The following is an 18,980-nucleotide window of genomic DNA, read 5'->3' as shown; positions in this document are numbered from 1 at the left end:
GTACGTATATACCCATACATACAATCCTCGCTGATGGGAAACTTCGGGATCTCCCATCGCTGCTTGGAGACAGGCCCTGGACCCTTCTCTCCCAATTCCGTTACATGCAACTGAAACACTTCATTGCCTCCATCCCACACAATGCACGGTTGCACAGGGACCTCACATGGTTCGAAAGACTCTGCGACCAAGGACTAGATCTGGCCCACGCAATCTCGATACTTTATCAAAACCTATTAGTGGGAGGCACCCCCGCACCGTTGGCGTTTAAGAGGCAATGGGAAGGACAACTGGGGAAGGAACTTACCACCCAACAATGGGAATCCGCGTTGCTTTGGCAACATAAGAGCTCAATGAGTTCTTATTACCAGGAAATGAATTACAAGCTGATATCCCTGTGGTACCGGACACCGGCACTACTTCACCGAATCTTCCCATCAATCCCACCAGTGTGCTGGAGATGCCAGGAAGAACGCGGCACAGTACTACATATCTGGTGGGAATGCAAATTCATTACCCCATATTGGACCATGGTCAGGGCCGAGGTGACGCTCATCCTGAGGGACATACCCAATTGGACGGCGGAACTGGCCCTGCTACACGCCTCTACACAACCCATACCAGTGTATAAAAAGTCGTTACTGCGGCACTTGCTCAACGCCGCTAAGGCCAACATTCCAGCACATTGGAAAACAGCTACGGTGCCAACTAAACAAGAATGGATTCACCGGGTCGAAGATATTCAGGGGGCGGAGGAGGCACACGCCACCATCACTGGTCGGAGAGCCAGACACACCGACATGTGGATGCCCTGGTTTTACTATATTGCTCAGTATCGACAAGATGGAGACAATCAGAGACACACGGCACAGGCACCAATGCCCCCCCCCTCCTAATTCCCTTTCCTTTCTTCTCCTCCTTCTGATCGCAGGGTCTCGAGGGATCTGAGATAGACACTGGACAGACTGAACTTATGCAGATAGGTGAAGCTCCATGACAACGGACAGAATAGAAACCACTGACTAGAAACCTATGAGTTAGGACTTGGCATTGGACGGAAGACTCTGGGGGTAGACATCGTCTTCAGAGACACTTACTGTACTGGACATTCCGAGATCTGACTACGCTCTGACTCAATTCCCTAGCATTCTGACATATGGACTGACAGAAATCCTACACGTGCACACGCAACAGTGAACACCGCCCATGACAGGAGGGATCAGGGACCCTTAGAACCATTAGGTGACTCAGCGCTATTGAGGCAGAGGTGCTCGGTGAACATGTTTTGGGCTCCGCCTTGGATGGGTATCGCGTGGGAGGGGCCAGCACTCGCATCTTAGTTTTCTACCTTTTAATTTGAGCATTTGGCCACTTATGGTGGGGGTGCCGGGTCATGGAGGTTCTGTAAGATAGGTCTCTCACATACCTTACCCAACGGGAGGTACTTCAACATCACTGAACAGATTATATCTCCCCCCCGGAGGTGCCCCGGATTGCACCTGGGACCCTACCACCAATGATCCCACATATGTGGAAGACTTGCTGGTGTCATTGCCCATACGCTATCTTCCGGCCTTTGCTGACCCGACCCTGCATGGCTCTAAACTCGAGACTCACTGGTCTCCCTACCCTGACACTGTATTACACCCCGAACTAACCTCGACTATCCAAGGTAATAACTACCTATGTGACATATCCATCCCCTGTCCACCACAGGCAAGCGCCATCTGTAACCCATGTCTAGCCAGAAGTACATCAGGCCATGGGTAAATACTCATATACACACAAATGCTACATGAAGGCACTCAATACTGGTCCCTGCCCTCTGCTTCCACAAATAAAGGGAAGTAATCACGGAATTTGTCAACCGAGGTCAATACTTTGTTCACCTGATTTTGTGATGTTTAACTGTACTTAAATTGTTTTACTCAGACTGCTCTGATACTAGGATATTCTATGCTGGCTTTATCTTGTTTTGGAGATTTTACGTTTTTGTCTGGCCTGCGAGCCACCTCTGTTGATTATACCTTTTCAATAAACAGATTTACAAAAAAAAAAAAAAAAAATACAGTCAAGGGATGTCAACTACAAGACCAGCCTTAAAGAACAAAGCAAACATTGTAGAAAAATACCAAAAAAAATGGCCCCGTTCATTCGGCTTCTATCCTGCCACACCTAAAACAGGCAGCTGATTGCCTGCATTCTGCCGGGGAAATTGTTATTGTATGGAGGAAGGGCCAACAGTCCTGCAGGTTTCTCATTCTGGATTTCCTGACTGAATGAATCTGGCCAGTGTGAATTTCACTGCAGTAATCGCATGGAGGGGGATCAGCCTGCCAAAAAATGGGAATCATGCAGAGCACTGGCCAAATTTCACAGGCAACAAACTTGATACCCGAACATCAATCTTTCATGTCCTACAATCTGCACACAGTCACAACAGTTCTCTTCCACAACTGGATCCAAATAGTTACTATGGAAAGTAGACAATGAACCGGTTCATATGTAATCCCATCTCAGCCACAGAGGGCAATCATACAATATATAACTTGATCACTGAGCATCATGGGATTTGCATTTCCCAGAGACCTGGATTTCACTACAAGGCTCAAAGGCAGCACATACGTTAATGGAGCCTGCCTTATCATCAACTATAAAGGGTTACATTTCCAGTACAAAAATGGGAACCATAATGCTGTAAAATTATGGGGGTATTTGCAACTTGTAGCAAATTGAAACCCGAATGTCTAAATTTATGCCAAGTAACTGGTTTTGAAAATTCTTCACCTCTGATATTTTTGCTTGAATTTTGCCACTTGGATACAATTTGGTTTATTGAATTTCCTACATGTTGTATCTGCAGGACTATCCTAAGGTGACAAGGCATAATAACCCAGGTATCACGTCTTCTCTTGGAATTTTAATTCAATGTGGAGATCCTTCCTTAAAGACTTTTTTTTTTTAATTTGCCTGCAGCTCTAAAAAGGAAATACAATAACGTTACAAAATAATATAAATAAAACCAATAACGTGACTTTGTAGAGCTGTATGTATGGATGTATTAGCATTTTATGCAAACCTACTGAACGCTCTACTAAAGGACAGTAAAGATAAACAATCATGTAGGTCTGTAACACAGAGATAGCTGCGCATCCAGCATTACTGCAAGTTACAAACATCAACAGTAGCTACACAAACCCATACAAAAAAACATCTAGCATGATCAGGATTAGAAAAAAAGATCTTCAGCTTGGAAGAACTAAAATAAATAAAGTTCTGTTGGCTCAAATAGATGTAAGTGGACTATGAATATAACCTCTATTGGTGGGAGGAATACCCTCTAAGATGCAGCACAGGACTCGACCAGTTGAAGTGCACATCCTGCATATGTTTCAACTCTGGACTTTTCTACTTAGACGGAAAACATACAAAAAATCTTGTCAAACAGCTAGAAAACCTGTTCGTCAGATGGTGGGCTATAGAATGCATCGGGCACTTATAGCTGTATGATGCAAGCTGCACAGCCTAGACATTGAAGGAGTTAACATGCAGCGCATGCAGGGATACTACAATCTCCTGTCCCAAGGGCTCTGCTCGCTTGGCTGCAGTTTTCTAAGACCCACCCAGCTGAGCTAAACATTTTGACGGTCTGTCAATGGAATGCAGAGTGAGGATGTAGAACAGACCCCAGAACTCTAAACATTGAGGCAGTGAGCAACGCAGCTGTTAAGTACTAACCTAGGCCATAGACGCAGATTCTTCTAACCCTGGGCAGCCACAGGATCAAAAGAATCCTAAAGCCGCTGCAAGAGGCTCTTATTAAATAATTCTTTATTAACTACAATGGGATGTCTTTCTTTAAGACAAAGTAAGGCAAGAGAGATCTCAATTGGGGGAAGGGTGAAACCATATCTGTATTCTGAAAGATTTGTATTTTTATTTTTAATTAGACATTAAATAAGGGAGCAGCTCATTCCCTAGCAAATGCAGGCCTTCTGGAGCAGTAAGTAAAAATCGCAAATCACACACTATATATAGGAGACGAGCAATAGTTGGCAATACCACTCAAGATGTCTCAGTCAATCAAGTTTTCAGTCACTTGTATTTGAATGATCCCACTAGCAGGGACAATCCTGAAATAAGCCCCCTCTTAACAGGCTGATATTTGCTCATGTCTGGATTTTGCATTAGACTTGGGAGAGGCTGAAATGGTATTTCAGAGTTGCTACGTCTCTTGTGGATTGGAGAATTTCCTTTCATTGAGTTTATGGGTGGGACCGATCTTTCATTGACCGGTCATGTTCAATGAAAGATCTAGAATGGCACAAGTGAGATAGAACATTTGTTAAGAATTATCCATGAGCTAAGAGATGTTTTTACGGAGCATCTTGTGCCCTGCCCTTCTTGCCACGTCCCTACGGTTCATCAAGTGATAAATTCGGAGTCTGCCCATCAGTTATTTCCAAGCTGTATGAACACAGCCTTTATTAAGGGTTTTTGATAGTGTGTTCTTTATCAAGTCGTACAAAGCATTTTCTATGCATAAAAGATCACTTGGCCCTTTGTCTCCATTTTCCAAACTACTGCCAAATCCAATGTCTGCTAAATTGGCCCCGCAGATGTTTGAGAACTACATTTACGATTGAGCTCAACCAGCCCGATGAAAGTCTAGTTCGAAACTCTGCAGTGCCGAGGTTAGACGCATTCACTGGTCTATATAGAAAATAATGCATGTCCAGACTAAAGACACTTTGCATGCCTTCTAAGGGAGAAGTCTTCTCATGTCTGCAGCTCTTGCAAAGGTAGAAGTAGTCAAGTATAAAACTACTTCTTTGAGTACAACTACTAGGATTAACATCCACATATGACAACACCCATGCAGGAGCGCAGCCTTGCATATAAACAGATTTGGGATGCTTTAATTGCAATTTTTTTTTAAATTCAGTAACTTTTGGCTGTAGGGTATATACACAAAACACTGGTAAATAGAATTCTGAAAGGTGTTCATAATTTGTCAAATTCCAATGTAGAACTACATATCTTATGATGCTTTGCATGTCTTAAGAATGACAACACATGATTGGAGCTGTAGTTTTAAAACATCTGGGGATCTACCTTTTCGGCGCCCCTGCAATAGAAGTTGACACATTCCAGACACCAGGGACTCCTAATCCGGATATACACAATACGTAACTTTTTGTTTCCAGTGTTAAAACTTTAAAAGACAAATAGAGAGCACCTAGAAACCTGTGGGGATAAAACATGCGCAAGAGGGGGAAGTTTTGCAGCCTAAATTAAGGATTTGGATTGTAGGGCTTTACTTGTGTCTCACCTTCATGGCCTCCTCACTTATAGTTATTGGTATTCTGAATAACCGAGTATGGGTAGTGTTTATTAAAAATGGTAAACGCTGACACAGCTTTCGGAAATCATACTACACAGCATTATCCAATTCTAATTATAGAAATAGCTCTTATAATAGAAGCTTCAGGAACCCGAATGATCTACGTTTATATGGAGCTTTGGCAAGGCCAGCCTTCCTGAGGGTATTAACGGGATAAAAGGCTGTGTTCGTCAGCAGAGAATTTTATTGTTCTGAAGTGCTATGGGGCAGCACTAATGGACTTATCCATCCTGCAGCAGACCAGCCGACGTCAAAGTGCACATAGGCTGCCAAACCGCTGCTTGGCAGGCAAGAGCCTTAATACCACTGCAGGCTTCTGCAGTCAGAATCTTTAATATCTACGTTGCAGACCAGTAGCTACGCCCAGCATCAACCTAAGTCCCCCTCCCGTATATACAAAGGTCCTGCAATGCATCGCAATACAACACACTGCAGACAGACAACGCAATTACAGCTCCAGCTCTGTGTTACATGGCAAGAATGGAGTAGGTGTTACCTATAGGGTCATCATCCCATCAATACTGGCTTCGCAAAATGCAAAAGTCAGTTTTATTACCTAAACATGAAACAGTTTGAGAATAGCAAATGTGGAAGATGCAGTATCAGCTGACCTGATCCAGCAAGACTTCCACTGCAGTCTGATGGAAGGGGGAGGCGGGCGAGAGAGAGAGAGAAAGAATTCCAAGCATTTGAGACAATATCACATTTGACTTCCTGTGACCTTGAACCAGTTTCCTGGTTTCCCCAGAGTCTCCATCCAGCACTACAAACGGGGTTTGGAAACTAAACATAGGATACAAGCTGTGTATTATTAATAATGCAAAAGGTGCAATTTTAATGAACCTTCTCATCACGAGTTACACAATTAACAAATCTTAAATAAAATTTAAAAGAGTCACTAATGTGCTGCAAACTGTTCTGCAAGGGAAGACAGTCACTGGGCATCCTCTAAAATGCCAATTAGGTTGTTTCCACAAGCTTATTCCTTGCATTGATAATCAAGGACCCAAACGGTGTATGCAAAATCAATTTGGGGATCCAAACGAGATATTTTCAGTTATAACATACACTAAATCTGCATAGGTCTTTAGAGTACCCTTAGTGCTAGTGAAGCCTCCATTACTACGAAGAAGGCAGGGATGCTATAGCAAACAACAGTTGGTAAGCAGCTGCACTTACAAGCAAAGTGACTCACTGAAAATAGCCGAGAAATGTGAGCAATTTTGGGCCTGACCCAGGTGTTAAAGCAAGACACTAAGCCATGACCACAAAAGCTCTGTGTATGGCTATGATGTGAGAAATCTCTGGGTGCCATCCTATAGTTTTTTGTCAATCCACATGGGACCAGTTTGACGAAAACTGGCATCTTCCTGGCACCCTTGGTCCGCCCTCTCCAGTCACATCAATAGTGTAGAATGTCCATGTATGCAATATCAATGTCCATGAGTCTGTTAAAGACCTCCAAGTAAGTTGAAATGTTGCAACTTTTTTGACCCAATAAATCTGCATATGGTTTGAACACCATGAGTGCCTGGATACTTTTTCCTGTTTGTCCATTCCATACAAGATGGATATCAGTGATTTGCTGAGAGTGTAGAGGGGTTTGTGGTGTACAACGAGCTAGCAGATCTGAGACTATTACAACAACTGTAAAATGTATAAAAACTGGAATATGTTCTATTACATCTTTGACTTGTCCCCACCAATTAAATTAAAGAGGGCTACATGGTAAGACTGTGCTCAGGTGAATGCTCAGTCTTTATCCTCTTCCCACTTTTTGGATAAAAAAATTAAAAGCCACAGGACCAAATTGTCACAGCAGTCACATTCCATGATAGTCTACGTCTGAAAATGGGGATGTTCGGCTCCATTCCAGCGCTTCTCAGAAATACACTATATAGAGCTTTGGAAATGATCTTGGCTGAAAATCAGTCTTTGTTTTTCCTTTTTGTATGACAAAATAGAAGCAAAGAAACAGTTCATGATAGAACAGACTGTGTATCACATGGTATATTCAAAGTCTATTCCATATTACAATAAATGTGATTTATCTGCCAATGACCACTAACCCATGGTAGTCTATCATGTGATACGTTCTCCAAACCAAACAACTTACTTTGTTTAAGATATGTTACTTAGCATTACCCCTACAAAACCAAGCATCCCAAGGTCTATCACAGTGCAGCCAGATAAAGCCTTGCTTGCTTTATCTAGCAAAATGAGATAAAGGGACAGTTCGGTCTATAACGAACACAAGACATTAAAAACTAATTTATGGAAATTGGCACAGTCAAACTAAGAACCTAAATCTGTTACTGGAAATTTATATATTGCTAAAAATAACAGGGCAGCAAAAATGTGATGAATGTCTGACAAAAGAAAATACAGAACAACAAAAACAAACAGCCATTTACAATAAAGGAAGGCAAGTGGTATTGAGAGCGGGAGGGGGTGTCTGGATAAGCAACTGTCCTACAATCTAAAGACACTTTAAAATGACTATTGTTTCAAAGATCAATAACCACATATTCCCATCATAATATTGTACAACAGGGCTCAGGTATGGGATATTATAATGGCAGGAGACATGATTAAAGTAAAAATAATAATTAAAAAAGGTGTTTATGACCCGCTCTGCAACCTTCCAAACACAGATAAGGTCTACATTCCATTCCACAGTCATAAAATACACTTTAGTGTAACAAGTGACCGTACAGGGCAGACGTGGGACCAGGGGCCCCTCCCAGCTGCCATTAACTGATAAGACTACATGCATTTTACACTTTGATTACATGCTGAGCACTGAGCCCTTCCTAGTTACCTCGCACTGTTAGGGAATAAATGCACATATAAGGGCACGCAATCTACTCGAGTGGTGTACACTATTAGACAAAACTGTACAAAAATTGTAAACTTTATTATTACTATGAAATGTTCTAAACGGTCCTACCAGCCTTTCCTCTAACCCCAGTCCTTTAAGAAGTCTGTCTAAACCAATTTATTTATTTTCGGTTCACATGAATGTGGGGCATACATTCACGATTTTCATATTCCTACAGTAAAATGGTAATGGGCTGTGGTATATGTTGGCGATATTTAATCGATAATTCGACACTTACGTGGCCATTTCCTTTAGAACTGGTAGTGTGCACTGAGTGGATTAAAAAAAACCAAAAAAAACCCCATCAAATTCTGGACAGACCAGCGTAGAGAACTATTGATTATAGATCGTGTTTACAGCAGAAATATTTGCTGGCCTATATTCACGTCAAGTCAACCGTTCAGAAACGAATCCACACCAAATGGAACCCTTTCAATGCTGGGAGAGAATCCAACTTGCAAGAGCTTAGAGATTCTATGTGAGGGGTAGCTGCAAGTGGCTGGCTGGGGAGAATGGGAGTGGATATTAGCAATAGTGAAGAGGTGGGGTTTATAGCTCATGATAGCTGAACATAGAGAATGTTCAATGCTGGCATGGCCGGGGGGTGCTGGATGCAGCATCTAGCAATTGGTGTCGCTAGCCTTGGTTTTATGGCACATAAAACATTTACACTATGCGATCTGCCTACTATGTGAAGACACAGGGCAAGGTATCATACGAGTACGATAAATGACATTCCTCTGGGGATATTTATAGACCTGCAGTGTAATGGCTGAGCAGTTTTATCAGGGCTCACAAATGATATTCTCTGCACTGTACAGGCATTGCTTGCTGCTACATTCTAACATCAGAAAGACAGTCCGAAGGCCACCAATCTGATCCACGTTTGGTTTAGCTAAATCAGGAATAATTAGTGGTTATTGTTGTTATTAAAGTATTTAACTTGGTAGCGTATGACATCACAACACCTTGGGGGAACAGTTATCCTTTGCAACCTTAATTTCCTGTTGTGCTGTAAAGACACACCCTGCTCAGAGACACCAGGAAGTGCTGTTGTTCACAAACTATTGTGAATTCATTTGTTTTTTGGGGTCCTATTTTTCATATCTGCAGACTTTACTCCACACAAAAGCAAGTGTTATTTTTGCAATAGATTCCCTGAAATAATGTCCAGTGTAGATTTATAGTAATGAGGACCTCTCCATCCATATCTATTCACTAATTTCTCTGTGAATGTTGCATTTCCCAGCTCAGATCAGTACAAGCATTTAATGTCAGCAAATGCAGGTTTTTCATGACCCAACAAATCAGTGCTTTAGCCCAGGAGAGTACCCAAAGAGTACATTTTGCAATTCTGCTTCCATTTATGGCTTCATTTCTGTTCCCCCTTAATGTATAATGACCTTGCCAGTTTTTCCGGAGTTAGAAGTGGCAATAAGGCTGGCAAAGCATCATGGATGTTGTAGTCCTAGGACAGCTTGGGGGGGGGGGGTGGCTTTTCACAGCCAAACAACAAGTTTACATTCAGAGTCTGTTGTACAAAAAAAAAAAAACTAAAAATAAATCTTGGGTGTGAAAATGTAAACTATTCAATCACATTGATAAACACAATGTTTAAAATGCGCCATCGATGCCAAAAATGACTTTACTGGAGAGATGAATGATGAAAGATGAAAGAATGCAAAGTGATTGCATCAAAGATTTTGCTTTTAGAATTTGTAATTGTTTTAGTTAGTGACTCAACTGCTTTCCAGAATTGCTCATGTTTGTATTTCTAAAGTGTGGGCATGTTTAGGGTGACCTTCCTTAAAAGCAACGTATTTAAAAAAAAATTATTGACATTACTGTTGAATAAATTAGGAAGGATTTGCAAACAATGTGTTGCTCCTCTTCCCTTTTCAATATCAAAGGCCAAGGAAGAATAAAAGGAAAAAAGTTCTAAAGTCCAGGTGAGTCACAACGTGCAATTTATTTCAGTCAATTCATTTGGAAAATGGAAGTTTCCGGAAAGCAGAGTCGTGAATCAAGCACTCTGGGAAGGTTGCCTTGGAGATAAGATGTCTGTTCTCTAGCAGAATTCTAGAGCAGTTTCTATTTTCTCTTTGAATTTTAAAGCAGCAATGTATCCAACAGGCTGGCAAAAAGCCCCACGATGCACTCCTCTATCTGGTCATCCAATCAACCAACTCAATATATTAACCCTGTTTGCATCTAGACAAATAGAAAAGCATTTTCTTCTATGCTACCCTTGTTCTATACAAGGGACAGGCAGTCTTCGGTACTCCCAATGTTGTGGACTACATCTCCCATAATGCTCTTAAAGCCATAACACTGGAAAAGCATAGTGGGAAGATGTGGTTGACAACATCTGAAGCCCCAAATGTTGCCTGTTTCAAACAAGTGAATCAAATAAGAAAGCAAGGAATGACGGTAGCTTTGCCAGTGGAGGCTCATATATCTAAACAATATATATATATATAAAAAAAAAAAAGGTTACACAAATAGCTTCTTCCTCCAAATATATAGAAAGTTCTGCATGAGAAACACCAAGTGTCAATGTGTTTATGGGATTTAGGAGCTAGATAACATCTTTAGGAATTATTCAATATCTCCCAAAAGTCAGTACACCCCTCACATTTTTGTAAATATTTTATTATATCTTTTCATGTGGCAACACTGAAGAAATGACACTCTGCTACAATGTAAAGTAGGAAGTGTACAGCCTGTATAACAGTGTAAATCTGCTGTCCCCTCAAAATAACTGAACACAGCCATTAATGTCTAAACTGCTGGCAACAAAAGTGAGTACATCCCTAATTGGAAATGTCCAAATTGGGCCCAATTAGGTATTTTCCCTCCCCGGTGTCATGTGACTCGTTAAGTGTTACAAGGTCTTAGGTGTGAATGAGGAGCAGGTGTTATCGCTCTCACACTCTCATACTGGTCACTAGAAGTTCAACATGGCACCTCATGGCAAAGAACTCTCTGAGGATCTGAAAAAAAATATTATTGCTCTACATAAAGATGGCTATAAAGATGCTATAAGAAGATTGCCAAGACCCTAAAACTGAGCAGCAGCATGGTGGGCAAGACCATACAGCAGTTTCACAGGACAGGTTCCAATCAGAACAGGCCTCGCTATGGTGGACCAAAGAAGTTGAGTGCAGGTGCTCAGCATCATATCCAGATGTTGTCTTTGGGAAATAGATGTATGAGTGCTGCCAGCATTGCTGCAGAGGTTGAAGGGGCACACTGCATCAAATTGGTCTGCATGGCTGTCGTCCCAGAAGGAAGCCTCTTCTAAGGATGATGCACAAGAAAGCCCGCAAACAGTTTGCTGAAGACAAGCAGACTAATGACATGGATTACTGGAACCATGTTCTGTGGTCCGATGAGACCAAGATACACTTATTTGGTTCAGATGGTGTCAAGCGTGTGTGGTGGCAACCAGGTGAGGAGTACAAAGACAAGTGTGTCTTGCCTACAGTCAAGCATGGTGGTGGGAGTGTCATGGTCTGGGCCTGCATGAGTGCTGCCAGCACTGGGGAGCTACAGAACCATGAATGCCAACATGTACTATGACACACTGAAGCAGAGCAGAATCCCCTCCCTTCGGAGACTGGGCCGCAGGGCAGTATTACAGCATGATAACCACCCCAAACACACCTCCAAGACGACTATTGCATTGCTAAAGAAGCTAAAGGTAAAGGTGATGGTCTGGCCAAGCATGTCTCCAGACCTAAACCCTATTGAGCACCTGTGGGGCATCCTCAAATGGAAGGTAGGGAAGCGCAAGGTTTCTAACATCCACCAGCTCCGTGATGGAAGTGGACTCCAGTGGCAACCTGTGAGGCTCTGGTGAACTCCATGCCCATGAGGGTTAAGGCAGTGCTGGAAAATAATGGTGGCCACACAAAATATTGACACTTTGGACATTTCCACTTAGGGGTGTACTCACGTTTGTTGCCAACAGTTTAGACATTAATGGCTGTGTGTTGAGTTATTTTGAGGGGACAGCAGATTTACACTGTTATACAGGCTGTACAATTACTACTTTACATTGTAGCAGAGTGTCATTTCTTCAGTGTTGTCACATGAAAAGATATAATAAAATATTTACAAAAATGTGGTGTACTCACTTTTGTGAGATATTGAATATGTTCAGAATTAGGGAAAAGTTGCATTCACACCGCTCTATATACTAAAAATAATTAGAATTATTGATGGGGGACACACCTACTCACATTTCATTTTTATATTCAGCTATTAAAAGAACTTTATTAACTAAAAGGGGGTTATTTACCAAATGAGACTTGTTGGGAATTTAATGTAAATCTCAAATTCAAGTTAGCTATGCTTCTCATTCAGTTACTTTGATCTTAAATATGAAATTGACTTTGAATCTAAAGTTCCAATGCAGTTAAGAGATCTACAAAAGAAAAATAAGGGACTACTTTGTCTCTGTATTTCTCCTCCGCCTGACTTTCTTAGAATCAAGGTGGAGTCTAAGCGTCAATCCCGAAAGCTGTCAATAGTGATCACTGCAGGGAATTGGCTGTGTCTATGGAGGATGTCGCGGTCCCGATGCTGTATACTAGACCTCAATGCTGTATACTCATGCATGCGCAAAAATACAGCAGTGTGGTCAACTCCTGGGCCAGATGCGCCAGGAGTTGATGAGGACCACCGTGAGAAAGATGGAAGCACCCACAAGGGACAGGTTCAGGTAAGTAATCTCCGCTTTACTCGCCCCCCGCGTGCGCTGGATCACCAGCAATGTCACCATAGGGGGGACTTTGCAAATTTGCCAAAGTCCCCAAACAGGGACAGTGTGCTTTAAGCCATTCTGTTTATGTAGCCCTAGCTACACCTCCCCTGCCTGTGACTACCACTGCCAACATGAAAAAAAATGGTTTCATTTTCAATCGGATGCTGACCTGCTTTGGAAGTTTAGATCTCCTCTTTAAATTGATTTTATTTTACTAATAGGTGAGTGGATTTAATGTTTCTATATTTTTATTCTACTTTAACAAATAATGTTTTAGCCAATGAGATTTCACTATACGGGTTTGGCCTTCATTACATAATCAAAAAACAAAACAAAAAAACATTGAATGGAACTTAGCAATGTGATACCAAGCTTTGCCGGATCCTCCTTTAGCATGAGATCACACAATATTAACAGTATGACACACTGTTTGAGAGAGCAGTCATGCACAAGAGAAGATCAGCGAAGGATCATGCCAAAGATCACAAGTCAACTAAGAAGTGCAACTAAAAGCGGCCCAAGATATTTAGGAGCAAAAGGCATAGCCATTTGTTGCTAGAGGGGAAAAAAAAAAGCAAAACCAGGAACAAAATATAGAAAAATAAAAGTCACTGCAATCAAATCACACACTACCTGGACTCTGATCTTACGGAGGGACAACATGACTGGATGCGGAAAACACTAATAAGATAAAAAAAACAGGATACAAAAAAAAAAAATTGAAACACTGTTGACACATTTGCGCCTGTCCCACATCAGCGGTAAAGCTCTCTTTCAGCATTTTGTAATGATATTGGCAGACAGGACAATGCATCTCGTCTATTCCCTCCATGAGCAGTTTTGTTTTAGCTAACAGAAGCCAGAAATGATCAATCGCTGCAGCTATTGATTTTAATATTGGATATCTGCAGTCGTCTGCTTTTAAATGGACAACGTACTTTTTTCTTTTTGCCAATTTGGAAGCCAATTCTATTGTTCTGCAAAATAACCCCCTTTACGTTGTAGAGTGTCTCTTCCATATATGCGAAGGGCAGCCAACTCTAGCAAGGGAGTCATCTCTTAAATTGTCTTCATGCAAACCCTCATCAGGGATCTGCCCATCCTAGGGGAATCTAAAACACGTTTGAGGGACAAAACAGGTTAGTAAGCGTGTTGAAAGCTAGACGGAGTGAGTTATAAAAACATCTCTCTCCTCTGACAATCAAAGGGTTAAGAGGAGGGAGTATGGTATGCAAGTGAAGCTGTATACAGATCCTGCATATATCTGGAATCCCAAATGTGCAGGGCATGTACACATATAGGGGGTGTAAACTTCAATCCCAGGCAACTACATAAGGCACATAGACAAGAGATGCATCTGTCTGAATATATATTTGTGAAATTCAATTAATTCTGTTGGGTACAGATGCTGTTGCAGTCCCACCAAATTATGCTTTTTCACAATTACAGTGCGCAATGCAGATCAACCACCAATTTACAAAAAGTAACTAGGCACGTGGAGTCCTATTTATGATATATGGTGAGATGGCGCATGGACCGATTTGGTACAAATCCTAAAATGCGGTTTGGAAACGACTCAAATGAGTAGTTTGAATTTTGTACCTGAAGTAGTATGAATCTTGTAATTGGATTATAATTTAAATAAACGGGAAAATGGCTTTATCTAACGTGCTGTTTCTGAATTTCAAACACAAAGTGAGAAAATTAAAAAAAAAAAAAACAGGAAATAATGTTACAACTGAAATATTACAAAGGTTATATTTTGTAATTCAAACAACAATATTCAAACAGTGATGTTGACACATTGTAATGCAGTGAAATAAAAATATTAGCAACTATATAAAAAAATGACCCAATCAGACCAAAATTTCATTGTACCTGCATTAAAACACATTAGGTAGCACTACCATGTAAAGTATGTATCCTAGGCTAAACCTATCTGCCTCCACCAGCTATGATATGATGCCTTAACCATGTTTATTATATTGGCTGTAAAACAGGGCTCCAACTCTGCAATGCCATGCGCTAATTAATCACTATGTATGTAGCCATGTAGCCTGCTATCCCATGACAACTGTTCAACGTAAGCATACTGTAATAATACAGCTAGAGTGGGCCGTGCAGGCTCCCTGCCCAGGCGGCATTTCGCTGAGGTCACACCAGCCTATTTAACTGACATCCTCCCTACTGCTGTGGGTGTATTCGGGCTGAGATGGGCATGACAGTGCAACCATAATTTTACACCCTGTTAGTCTCCCACGCGCCCACACCGACCACGGTGCCCAGCGGCTACCCTGCTGAAAAATAAACCACGGTTTAGCATGTTACTTTCTCTTTATCTTGATTTTATCATAATCGACTACGTTAATGTCAATCTATATAGTATGTCTCAAGCAACCCTACAATTTTCCTGTTAAGCAACATTATATGCATTAATATGTTTACATTTAAAAATGTGCAGTTCTATCATATGCCACAGTCATATGCCTCTTGAAAAATCGGTATTTACTGTCGTGGCACGGCAAACTTGTCTGTCTAATTTCTGCACAACAAAAATAAAGAATTTAAAAAACAAAACAAAACATATTAGGTAGGACACTGTTGCCAAACCTTGATTACTGCAGATATTTGTATCCCATCTCCTGAGATAAACATCATGGGAACTGTGGTGCTCAAATATCTGCAGTGCCAAGCCAACTGATTGCCAAAATTACAGTGGATGAAAACATTGGTGCCCTTTGTTTTAAAATATATTCTCAATCTGCATTAAGGAGAAAAAATTAGGCCATGCCAGTTGACAGACTCAGCACGAACATTTAACAAGCTGTGCCCCAAATACTCATTTAACCAACTCAGGACCTTGGGCCCTAAAAACTGATGGGCTAATATCCCCTTCAGGACACCGCTTAAAAAATAAAATAAAAAATGCCAGCATGACGGAAAATGTCCGTCATGTGTCCTTAAGGGGATATACTGCTCGTAACAGGTAAGATGCCAGTTCTTTTACCAAGGTATGCCCACCTGTCTCAAGAGTAGAACTTCATAAAGAATGTCTGGCTATAAAGTTAGTCTATATGACAATGTAAAACTCTATTGCCAAAGCATACTGCATACTGTGGGTGGGGACTATTGAAACTTTTAACATGTCCTTGTCACAGGCAATAGCTCCGCTTCTTTTCCTGAATTACATTCCTGCAGTGCAGTTGACGCCCTGTTGCACCCACATGATCGACATTGCAGCTTGACTTGGACTTGTTTAAAGAGACACCAAACCTATAATTTTACCAGTGGTGCAATCTGTAACTCTTCCAGTCCCAGGGACCTGTACAACGCCTAATTCTACAACGAAATGACTGCATTCATTTATCATTTTCTGTAGCAGCCCAACTGAGGATATAAGATTGTAGTCGCTGTGCAACATCACAGATTCATTTGCCCGGTTTTGCAGTAACTTCTTGAATGAATGGGTTATGGGTTATCAGCGTAATGTATTACTAACTGATAGAGTGAAATAGAGTATTCAGTTTGTCTTGGAGAAGAATCGTGGGAGTGCCTGGTAACAAGATTAAAAATGGATGCAGATCTAGTGGCAAGAAATGCAGATTTAAAAAGAGTCAGATTCTGTTAAATCAGCTTGTTTACATTAGAACACAATGGGGGAAAAAACCTTCTAGAGAAACCAGATCTCATAGAAGGATCTACCTTACAGTAATCTTATCACAAGAACAAACCTATCCCCCTCTGGTTTTCTGGTTAGTGTAATCTTTGAAAAAGGAGGACAATGGCAAAATGTACAATACTGCGCGACTACTATAGCTTTACAAATAAAAATCTAAACATTTTGATTGCCCAGGAGTGTTGGGGTTAATACTACCATTATCATTTAACACTGTTGATTAATAACATACAAAGACTTAAAACGTATACAAAAACAAAGTGATACTGAATGACAAATTGCAGGGGGTTTTTTTTAGCATCTACTCTAGAATGGAATCATAGAATATATAAAATAATTAAATTGCCTTTTACAATAAAAAAAATAGCCTTATATTAATTCATACTAGATGATGAATTAAATTCACTGATTGTTTAGTCCACCAATATTTCTGGAGGACGCAATTTATTATCATGTACAAAAATATATATATATATATATCTTAACATCACAAGTACAAAAACTACAGTACACCCTGCATACCCTGAAACAAAGAAACAACAGAAACCATCACTAGAAATTGGATACTGAATCTCCAACATATGCCAATGCAGGACTGAAACAATATTACACAGATACCAAACAGAAATAGCAGGCCAATTTAAAGAAGCTTTTTTTTTTTTATCTTTTTTGCACCCGAGAGCGTGCCTAGTCGATTTATTCATTCGGATTACCAACGAGAAGATATAGATATACACATCCACACAAAGATGTAACAGAAGGGGGTAAGTGTGTGCATTGCAAGGGCCATAAGAACGCTAGGCTTGTTAAAATATACTGAAATGACAACGTTCCATTTCATTGATTGGTAAAAAGCCAAAAATTGATTTTGCGGAAAGAAAATGCCATCACCTACAGGGTTAACGATGGTCTGCCTATTTTAAAATTGAGCTGCAAATATGCTGGGGATTTACAAATGGGTATCAATAATCACAATTCATTTAACAATATTGTCACCACAAAAATGCTAATTCACTAAAGGGACATAAAACATACTGTAGCGGTCAACACTGAATGAGGCAAGGACTGCCTTGTGCATTTTATACTGGATAAAGCCCAGGTTCATGCATTTTTTATAATTAACATTCTGCTCTCTCCATTCTGAACACTCATCTGGGACAGGATTAAACCAGGGCAGGAAGACATTGTGCACTAGGATAGTGTCAAAAATCAAGACATAAAATGGGTCACATTACATGCATTACTGGAGTGAGGTCTGCATTGACAATTACTCATTAAAGCCCATATTTACAAAAGACAACCCCCCCCCCCCCCCCCATATTTACAAACTGCTGTGCATGATGGATCAAACACCTTAGCAACCAATATTCATGCATTTAGAGACAACACCCCCCCCCCCCCCAAAAAAAAATATATATACATTATAATAGGCTGCGGGGTGGCAAAGCATTATGGGGGTTGTAGTTCTACAAGATACCCCCCTGCTATAAAGAATATTTGTATTTATTTGCTCCAAATGTAGCCCTTTAAATATAGATAGCAATATACAAAATGTAATTATTGGTAACATTTATATATGGGTTTAACACAAGAGAGAAAAATAAATAAATATATATATATACATATAATGTAGTGCCTTGAATATACAATATGCTATATAATATATAAATAATGCTTTAACATGTGATCCTATGTAAGAGAGAGCCCTGCAGGACTGATGGGGTTAATGCGTGGGGGTTTATTGGGGGCCAGTATGGTGCATGCACTGTGTACCCCAGCTCTGGGGAATGTGTGGGGAGCAGATAGCAGGGAAGGGGTGCGGCCTCACCGGCTCTAGGGGGCGATAACACTCCAACTTCCAAACTCCAGCTCTCCAGATCTTCGACTGAGCTGGTCGCCAGCGGCTCCCCTTATTTATAGCCGCGGCCCACAGGGCTGACGTCACCCTCCGCAACCTCTCCGGAAAAGCACGAAGAGCTGACGGAGCTTGGCAGAGTGACCCACACCCAGCGACGGACACGCCTGCTTACTCGAAGGCCGACTGCGGCACGGAAATAGCCGAGTCTTGCCGGAGACTGACGGGAATGTTTGCAGAATGAAAATGGCTTGAATTGAGCAAAAAATGGCGGCTTCCAGGCGAAGCAAACACTAAACCAAAACATTGTGTTATAAATGCATCCTCTGTGCCCTGTAAATAGAAAGTTAGGTTTTAAGTGATGTGTCGGAGCATGTTTGGAATGTAAAACAGATA

General features: G+C 41.0%; 2 protein-coding genes across 2 annotated transcripts in view; one reads left to right on the top strand and one right to left on the bottom strand.

Moving 5' to 3' along the window:
- The window catches only part of SPTAN1 (spectrin alpha, non-erythrocytic 1), a 50,781-nt gene extending 37,076 nt beyond the window's left edge, over window positions 1–13,705 (bottom strand). Inside the window, exon 1 of the mRNA XM_063432605.1 lies at window positions 13,687–13,705. The gene's annotated coding sequence lies outside the window, so the exon portion shown is untranslated. The remainder of the gene's footprint in view (window positions 1–13,686) is intronic.
- ZER1 (zyg-11 related cell cycle regulator) overlaps window positions 1–18,980 on the top strand; it is a 491,045-nt gene that overhangs the window by 270,157 nt on the left and 201,908 nt on the right. The window lies entirely within an intron of this gene.

The sequence above is a fragment of the Pelobates fuscus genome, chromosome 9 (assembly GCF_036172605.1).
Source record: "Pelobates fuscus isolate aPelFus1 chromosome 9, aPelFus1.pri, whole genome shotgun sequence".
In the NCBI taxonomy this organism is placed as follows: domain Eukaryota; kingdom Metazoa; phylum Chordata; class Amphibia; order Anura; family Pelobatidae; genus Pelobates; species Pelobates fuscus.
The sequence above is the reverse complement of the archived record's forward strand: the minus strand, read 5'-3'. Positions and strand labels throughout refer to the sequence as shown.